The sequence below is a fragment of the Staurois parvus genome, unplaced genomic scaffold, assembly GCF_062004578.1.
Source record: "Staurois parvus isolate SC_StPar_1 unplaced genomic scaffold, SC_StPar_1.0 ptg000099l, whole genome shotgun sequence".
Lineage (NCBI taxonomy): Eukaryota > Metazoa > Chordata > Amphibia > Anura > Ranidae > Staurois > Staurois parvus.
Window position 1 is genome coordinate 1,098,703 of NW_028317895.1, and position 9,226 is coordinate 1,107,928.

At 37.7% G+C, this 9,226-nt stretch overlaps 1 long non-coding RNA gene across 1 annotated transcript; it reads right to left on the bottom strand.

Annotated features, from left to right (window-relative positions):
- Positions 1-1,787: 1,787 nt before the first annotated feature.
- Positions 1,788-8,840, bottom strand: LOC149467803 (uncharacterized). The gene is made up of 6 exons (XR_016311827.1): positions 8,775-8,840; positions 6,201-6,251; positions 4,747-4,779; positions 4,596-4,628; positions 4,439-4,490; positions 1,788-1,854 (listed from the first exon to the last, which is right to left on the bottom strand). It is a non-coding gene; the product is annotated as an uncharacterized LOC149467803 (long non-coding RNA).
- Between the last annotated feature and the right edge of the window lie 386 nt (positions 8,841-9,226).

A 9,226-nucleotide genomic window follows, 5' to 3' on the forward strand; every position in this document is an offset into this window, starting at 1 on the left:
GCCATCAATACATCAGGATTGGCCATTTTCAAATATATATATACCGTGGTTTGTAGACGCAACATCTTTCACAAAGACTAAATAATATACACTGATTTGGGCTGTTTTTACCAAAGAGAGGTAGCAGAATACATTTTGGCTTAAATTTTTGTTTTCCATTTGTTTTTATAGAGTTTTTATATTTTGAATTCTTCAATACAATAGTACAAATAAGTACAAAACAGTACAGAAAAAATCTAAGAAGATTATCAAGGCATGATTCATTCATGAAGTTACATTCTTGCATTTGGTATTACAACTTATTGCTTAAGATGCTAAACTTATACGTTGCTTAATTATCTTCATTAAAATTGGGTCTCCTCACACTGAGCCCTTCTGCCCTCTGCTTGGAAGAGGTTCCCAGCTTCCATTGGCCCCGAGGTTTGGTCCTATCGGCTCCGGCCGCCCTGGGGGGGGGGGGGGGACGCATCTTATGGACCCGTGGTCCAAAATCCCATACCATAAACAGATTAAAGGTATAGGTGAAGAAGTAAGGAGGAGTCAAATAAGAGAATAAAGAAAGAAAATGGATAAGGGAGAATCAGCGAGCCGTTACTGTGGCCCAAGGGGGCTTTCAGCTAACCCGACTGAGCGCAGCCTGTAAGTAGTCAATTCAAGGTTCCCAAGTTCTGTCAAAGTTTTATAACTTGTACTGAAGAATGGCAGATAAGCTTTCATTCAACATTATCCAGGACAATTTAGACTTTACTAGGTCAAAAGGGATAACTGGCAATTTCCAACATCTCGCTATCATGATCCTTGCCGCTATTAAAATAAATGTTATGAGGTGTTGAGATGGACTTGGAGTCCCTTTCGCAGGACAGCCCAATTTGGCCAAAAATTTTTGAGGATATATTATTTATTTGCAAAATTGTATAGCAGAAACTAAGAAATGTGTTTTTTTCTGAATTTTCAGACTATTTTCATTTATATAGCAAAAAAAAATTTAAAAAACACAGTGATGATAAAATACCACCAAAAGAAAGTTCTATCTGTCTAAAAAAAATTATAAAAGTTTCACTCAATACAGTCTTGCAGTAACAGGTAATTGCCAGTAAAAGTGTGACAATGCTGAAAGCTGAAAATTTGAAAATTGGCTTTGGCAGGAACGGGGTGAGAGTGTCTGGTACTGAAGTGGCTAAAGTGGCTGCAATCAGAATTATTTGAATTTGCTGCACATGTAGATAATGATACTGGCACTGGCTCACATTTTTGCCTGAATTAGGCACAGATACTTAAGGGGACTATTGAAAGAAAACTCCAAAGACATGCTGGTAGGTTAAGTTAGGGACATGTGAATGTACAATATATATGTAAAGCGCTGTGTAAACTGATGGCGCTATATAAGTACCTGAAATGAATAAAATAAATAATAAATAAATAAAAGTGCCCTTAGGGCTGTTTTGAATTTCCCTAATCCTGTCTTTAACATATGTTAAATAACTTGAATACTTCTTCTCTAGTTTGATTCCTTCTTCCCTTTACTTTATTTCCCTGCCCTCCCTATCTTATTATTATTTTTCTTTCTTCTTCTTTTTACATATGTTTAATAACTTGAATACTTCTCTTCTTTGATTCCTTCTTCCCTTTACTTTCTTTCCCTGCCCACCCTATCCTTTTATTATTTTTCTTTCTTCTTTTTTCTTTCTTCTTTTTTTATTTAGTTTTGATACATTACTCGCTTGCAAGTACAGTGAAAATGAAACAAAACTCAATGATTGTTTACATTGTAGCTTTATTGTAAACCAGTTAACATAGTTGTAGAATCTTGAATAAATCAAGCTTGATGGAAAAGTAGGCTATATCAAGTTTTATCTAAAAGAGAGAGAAAATACGATTACTACACACACACAAACGTACACACACACACACACACACGTAAGGGTAAAACTTTATGTCTAGGTTCATCATAAAGCCCCAAGCTAAAGCAAAGGTACATTTTGACATATGTTACACATCCATAATTTGTTAACACCCTTTGCCTTTTGGTACAAAATTTTCTTTGATTCAGAAATACTGTTGGCTGTACAAAAAAAAATATATATTTTTTTAATGAAATGTCTCCGACCTGTGGCAGCAAGGAATATATGAGGAATGCATTGAACTATAGAAGTACAATTATGACATAAAAAGGGTAAAGGTAATTAAATTTAACCAAGAAATCTAGAAAAAAACAGTAAATATTATTACAAAATAGGCAGGCTTGCTGCTGCATTTTAAATGGCATAGTGGGCGAATAAAGGAGTATATCTCTTCTGGTCCTTAATGTGACAAAAAGACCCACCAAATGATCCTCTGCTCACCTGACATGCACATCTAACTAACTGTTATTGTTTATGTGCAGAAGAAGGGAACGATTAGTTATACCTATTTATTTCCAAAGGGAGTATAGAAGTTTGGCCACAAAAATTCTCACCTTCCTGACTGCTAATGACACTGAAATAGGTCTAAATTATATTATATATATATATATATATATATATATATACTATATTGCCAAAAGTATAGGACACCCCTCCAAATCATTGGATTCAGGTGTTCCAATCCCTTCCATGGCCACAGGTGTATAACATCAAGCACCTGTGCATGCAGATGCTTCTACAAACATTTGTGAAAGAATGGGTCGCTCTTAGGAGCTCAGTGAATTCAAGCATGGTACCGTGATAGGTTGCCACCTGTGCAATAAGTCCATCCATGAAATTTCCTTGCTACTAAATATTTCATGTTCAACTGTGGTATTATAACAAAGTGGAAGTAACTGGGAACGACAGCAACTCAGCTACGAAGTGGTAGGCCACGTAAAGTGACAAAGTGGGGTCAGTGCATGCTGAAGCACACAGTGCACAGAAGTCACCAGCTGTCTGTAGAGTCAATAGCTAAAGACCTCCAAACTTTTGTGTGGCCTTCAGACTAGCACAACAGTGCATAGAGATCTTCATGGAATGGGTTTTGATGGGCGAGCAGCTGCATCCAAGCCTTACATCACCAAGTGCAATGCAAAGCGTCAAATGCAGTGGTGTAAAGCAAGCTGCCACTGGACTCTAGAACAGTGGAGACGTGTTCTCTAGAATGACGAATCATGTTTGTCTGTTTGGCAATCCGGTGGACGTGTTTGGGTTTGGCGGTCGCCAAGAGAATAGTACCTGCCTGACTGTATTGTGCCAAGTATAAAGTTTGGTGGAGGGGGGATTATGGTGTGGAGTTGTTTTTAAGGGGTTGGGCTTGGCCCCTTAGTTCTAGTGAAGGGAACTCTTAAAGCATCAGCATACCATTTTGGACAATTTCATGCTCCCAACTTTGTGGGAACAGTTTGGAGATGGCCCCTGCCTGATTCAACATGACTGCGCACCAGTGCACAAAGCAAGGTCCTGACCTCAACCCAATAGAACATCTTTTCGATAAATTAGATTGAAGACTGTGAACCAGGCCTTCTCGTCCAAAATCAATGCCTGACCTCAAAAATGTGTTTCTGGAAGAATGGTCAATGATTCCCATAGACCCACTCCTAAGACTTGTGGACAGCCTTCCCAGAAAAATTAGTATATCTGCAAAGAGTGGGCCAACTCAATATTGAACCCTACGGACTAAGACTGGGATGCCAGCAGGCGTCCCAATACTTTTGGCAATATATAATGTGTATATGTACAGTATATAATTTATTGTAGCATAAATGTAACAAAACAGACAGGTTAATTATCTTTTTAATGAAGTTAAACATATCTGACATTGCCCTTATTTTGCTATCTTTTTTATTTAAATATCAAAAATATCTTTAGGGCATGTGTTGATGGGGTTTGCTCACTTCACGTAGGTTTTGTATTCCCTTAGGCTAGGTTTATACTGTGTGGTGTGGTTGCAGGTGCAATAACCGCAGCTGTTCCCACATCACCACCACCTGCAGCTAAAAGGCACTGCTCTGTAGAGACTCGTAAAGCTTCCATTCATTCTTAATGGCACCCCTGCGCATCTCAACCTGCACCATGTAAAAGCACAATGTAAAGTTACTGCAGCCTCATTTTTATAAGCCCCTTTTATTTATTTTTTTTGTGGGAAAAGCAAGCACAGCAGCCCATTCAAATGAATGGGCTGTCATGCCCACGCAAGCACAGGCCGCAGACCCTCACAAGTGTAAACTTAGGGTAAAAAAATCTTTGGAAATGCAAAAGCAACTTGAAGCAGGTCAGGATCAGGCCAGAGAGAAGTCAGTTGCAGGCCAGATGAATAAATTCTAAATGATCACAAAGGCATCTCAAGCTGATTGATGCAAGACCAATGCCTTTAGACATGAGCCCATAGCATAATGTATATCATGCTTAGAACCTTCTCAAGAGTTAACAACTCACAACTATATTCTAGATGTAAATATTTTTTAAACTCTTTCAGGAGTACTGTGACTTACAGTAATAAGATTTCTCTTAATGGCGTATTCCTGGTTGGGCTCCCAGCTTGTTCTGTTTTTATAGATGATAAATGACATTGGAGAGTTAGTTGAGTAAGCAATTCTCTTACTGTTATTAATAAATTAAAAAGCTAATTTTTTTAAACTCTATACATACCACAACATGGTCGATTGTCTGACGAACTGATTCCTAATTTGTGGAAGGAAGAATGCTAATTACTTTCTCATTTATTTCAACACAACGTGTATTTTTTTTACATATAAGAATGTTGTTATTATAAATATACAGTATATATATCTTTACTTACCAGAATACCTTTAAGTTTTGCCAGTAGGTGTTCCTAAAAGGCACATAATAGTTACTGCGACTATTGCATAAGCCTTGCATTTCATTAATTTGCAAATGCAGCATATTTTTATGTTTAATCATTTGGAGTATGAATAATACTTTGAAGTTAATTTTTGTGACCCATAAGAAAGGAATCACAAAATCTCTTTCTGGTGATGATGTCACGGCATTGACAATCTTAAGTAAGCCACTGAAATGGTGTTGTGCTCTCCAAGGTGGTTTAGCTTGGCCTGTTAGAGCTTCTTGTTTAAGTCCTTGTAGCTTTTTTATGTGCTCTATGGCTTTGACTATGGTAGTAACACCTCAAAACCACACCTAAAAGTGGCAGAATATCTATGAAGGTGGAATCTGTACTGTGAGTGTCCCACAAGGATTTAAAAGAAAAACAGAAAAGACAGATTAATTTAGGACATTGCAGACAACTAATCTATAGAGACATGAGGAGCAATTAGTATAGAGTGAAGCAAGCACCATGCTTGCATCACTCTACTAAATATAAAAAAAGGAGCATATGCTGCTTCTAATTAACAAAAGGGGCACAAGCTCCTTTGTTAATTAGAAGTGATCATTTTTGTTCTGCTGTGTCTGACAGACACAGCACAGAGAACTGGAACTGCATGCTCCAATCTGTTGTCCACCCACTCAACTCAGAGTGGGAGGAGGAGGGTTGTTAACTCTGCTCATGTAGAGTAATTACTGCATGAGCAGAGAGTGGGGTGTGAGCTGACTGACAGCTACTGACAGCTCACGTCTTGTATAACAAGGTCGCATCTGGTGGGAATCTGCAGCAGTTTTCTGTATGGAAAACTGCCATATTCCCTCTGCTAATTAAGGGTGGACCTGCAGTCATTTCTAATTAACTCTGAAATAAAAAACTGGTGCAGATAGATCTGAAACAGGTCTATCTGCTTTGTTAATGTGGCACCTAACACTCATGACAGCCTCCTGTACCATTAGAATGCAGCAGGAAGCTTTGTTAATTCTCCTAAGTAAAAAGACCTGTTATAAAATGAATTTTTATTTAACATATCTAAAATTATGGACTTGGTAAACAAGGTCCATAAAACTTTGTCAAACATCTCATCTCTGTCTAAAGTTAAATACATGCAAAGAAGAAGTTTTTGTTGTCTGAGTTTCTGGCTATGTCTTTAAACATACACTATAAGAAAGGATTAAGAAAAAATTGCCAAAAAAGAGAAGTTGTTATGTATGCCATTTTAGTTGTAAATGCACCTACAGTACAGATCTATCTGCTTAAATACAAATGAGTCAAATTAAATGTCCTCACAAAAAATGGGTGAAGCACTGTTTTTGTGAGGACATTTAATTTTACTTATATTAAGACCTATCATATGTTTTTCACATGTATACAAATTTCATCAGACAACAGATTTGCATTAGCTGTACACCTACCAGTGTCCCACATGCAACTTCCATAAACCTTGTGGTAATTGGCAGTCCATTCTACAATACAATGATTCAAGTGTTAAATCTTAATCAGAATAAATAGCCATTTATCATATACAATTCTTCTATATGTTGATTAGCCTTCATTCAGAAGACAGCATTTTGTCGCTATTTTGCAGTGAAATGTGTTACACCAGGAAAACTAACATCTGATCAGCGCTTGCCGCCAATGGCTGTGAGCACTGATCATTATGTTCTGGAGAGGGGACAGTCCCCCTGTAAGAACACAATAGCTCAGCGAGGGAGATGGCTGCTCGAACATCCCTTAGTTAGTATGGCGACCATTCAGTTTTTTTCTTCATCCTGCTGGGTTGAAAAACAAAAAACATTCCCATGTGTACCTAGTATAACATGGATGCAAAGTGAACCCAACCCACTACCAGTTTGTGGACTAGGCAAACTAATGCACCGTTTTTCCGTAATAGCAACCAATAATTAATAATAGTCTCTTAAAGTAGATGTAAACCCTTGTCGTGTCATGTAGGTAGCAAAATGTTGTGTATCTTGTGGAATTTGGGGAATGGGAGAGAGAAGGGTTTTTACATCTTAATGCTGTTGATGTATGTATGAAATGTTAATCAGTAAATTATGTAAAAAAAGACAGTCTTATAAGTCTAAAAAATGCAAATTATAAAAAAAAATGTGTAACTACTGTTTATAAAATGCATACCTACTAGCACCACATACAGAACCTCTGCCTGTCTGAAAGCAATATTGTCTATGTTTAATGTCATTGTGGAAATATAACCCATGGTGTTTTGGTGCACACTACTTTATCACTCATTTATGCAGTAACATTCTGCAAACAAAGGGCCCTAGGAAAATAAAAATAATTATACCTCCGCAAAAAAATACATAAACCCTGATTTGTGGAAGGGAAAGCAGCACTTGAATTTGCTGTGCCTGCCCCTCGCCCAGCGAGCAGCCTATGATCATGTTTTTTTTTTCTGCAGCAATGCCTTCGGTGTGGGGGATCCTGCCACCATCAGAAAATGCAGTAAAGAGGTTTTTTACACCACCATCTCAAAATGCAGCACATTGGGCTCCCACTGGGATGGTAGCAGTAGATCCCCTGATTGTACCGTTACTCTTGTCCCCCTTGAAGCCTCTCAATTTGCTCCTCCTTCTCATCACTAGCATTACAATCCTCCAAACAATGACCAGCAACCCAACACTGAACTATACTCATCACCACCAGCACCTCAAAACTCCTTTTCATGGTAAGCACCTCAACCCACATCCTCCATATATTTTGATGTAATCAGCAATCATGTGGTTCAGGAGCTGCCTGTGAATGCTGCTTGCAGTTGGGGCTGGCCTCTGAAATGGATCACAGAGTTGTGGCTCTTTGGTCATCAAAAGAGATCCTGCCATCATCAGGAACTGCGACAAAAGGACTATATACGTAAGTATGATTGGATTGGAGGAAATAAAAGAAGAAATGGAGGAGGAGTAAGAGGACTCTTCAGCAACACACCCCACCCACTGCCTATATATGCAACACCTCTACCTCTCCCTTTATGTCTGCCTTTCATTTATTTTTGAGGGAAGTCTTGATCTGCTGCCTGCCTTTCCCCCTGGATATAGAATTCCACCCCATCATTTGCTGCTATCTGCCCTTTCCTTTATATATTTATATAGAAATGATATGCTGACAAAGCACAGGATTTGTATGCACAGTTAATATATATATAAAACAGAATACAATTATAAACTTCATTTAAAAAAAAACCATACAGTAAGTAAAAACAAGAAGAACAAGAAACTACACCTGGGAATTTGCCACTCTGGGGCAATAGAGGCAAAAAAATAATTGTTTAGATTATATTACAGGGGTTTCAGTACAAGGAACATGAAAAATGTAGGGGTCAGATCACCTGTCTTGAGGGTGGTTAGAGTGCACCTCTTTTTTTACACCTCCAGATAACAGCTGATGTCCCCTGCAACTTGGAGTCCAGGAACTGTTTAATATTTCTGGCTATTGTTTCTCAAATAACATACTCATGTATCTTGAACAATGAATCTTTGATGTAATGTCATCAGTGCTAACAGACACGGAGCAGTCATTATATATTATTCCCATTTTTTCTTCCCTGACTGATACATAAAAGGTTAGGTAAGGTGGTGAGGGGATAGACAGAAGAAATGGGCCAGCACAGAGAGTAATTCGACAGTCCCCAAAGTAGAGAGGGCTATGATAGGAAACAAGGGAGGAGGATGTTCTAGGGAATAGACACTTTCGGGAGTGTCAATTCCCTAGCAAGCTCAAAGTTCAAGCCAATAAAAAATAGTTTATGGAAAGATGGGATATCAGACTTTTTAGTCAAAATAATATTGTACGTTTTGTTTTTGTTAGAAAATTGCCTACTTGATATAGAAATAACATCATTCATACCTACTTACATGGAGCAGTTTTTGAGCTACTGCTCTTCAATGCAAGGTATATGGATGTGCTTGACAGGGTTAACCATTGATCTTTGAAACTGTAAATAATTTGAATCATTATTTTGTTTTACTTACCAGGATGTCAAAAATTACCAAGGCAACCTTGTCAGCAACGATTGAAACGTTATCCAGAGTAGTTACCTGTAACATAAATTGAGTATTGAAGAAAAATGGAGCTTATTACATTTGAAAGAATTACTATAGTTACTGAATTATTTCATTTTTTTGCTACACTTTTATTGCGCACATTGATACAATACACTTTATTTTATGACAGGTTTAAAATTATTTTGAAAACTTCTACAGCAGAACTCTTGGTTGCAAGTTTAAAGTGGCATTATATATTTGTATATTAGAGCTGCCAATACTTTTAAAATTAACTGTACCTTTTGGCTGCAAATTCAGTTGAAAAATCTGGGATGTCATAACTCAAAGATCATCTTCAACCAGACAACTGAAGGAATTATATGGTGATGCATATGTGAAATACACTTCAAGGTGGGTTGCAGTGAGGTGGGTACATTTGC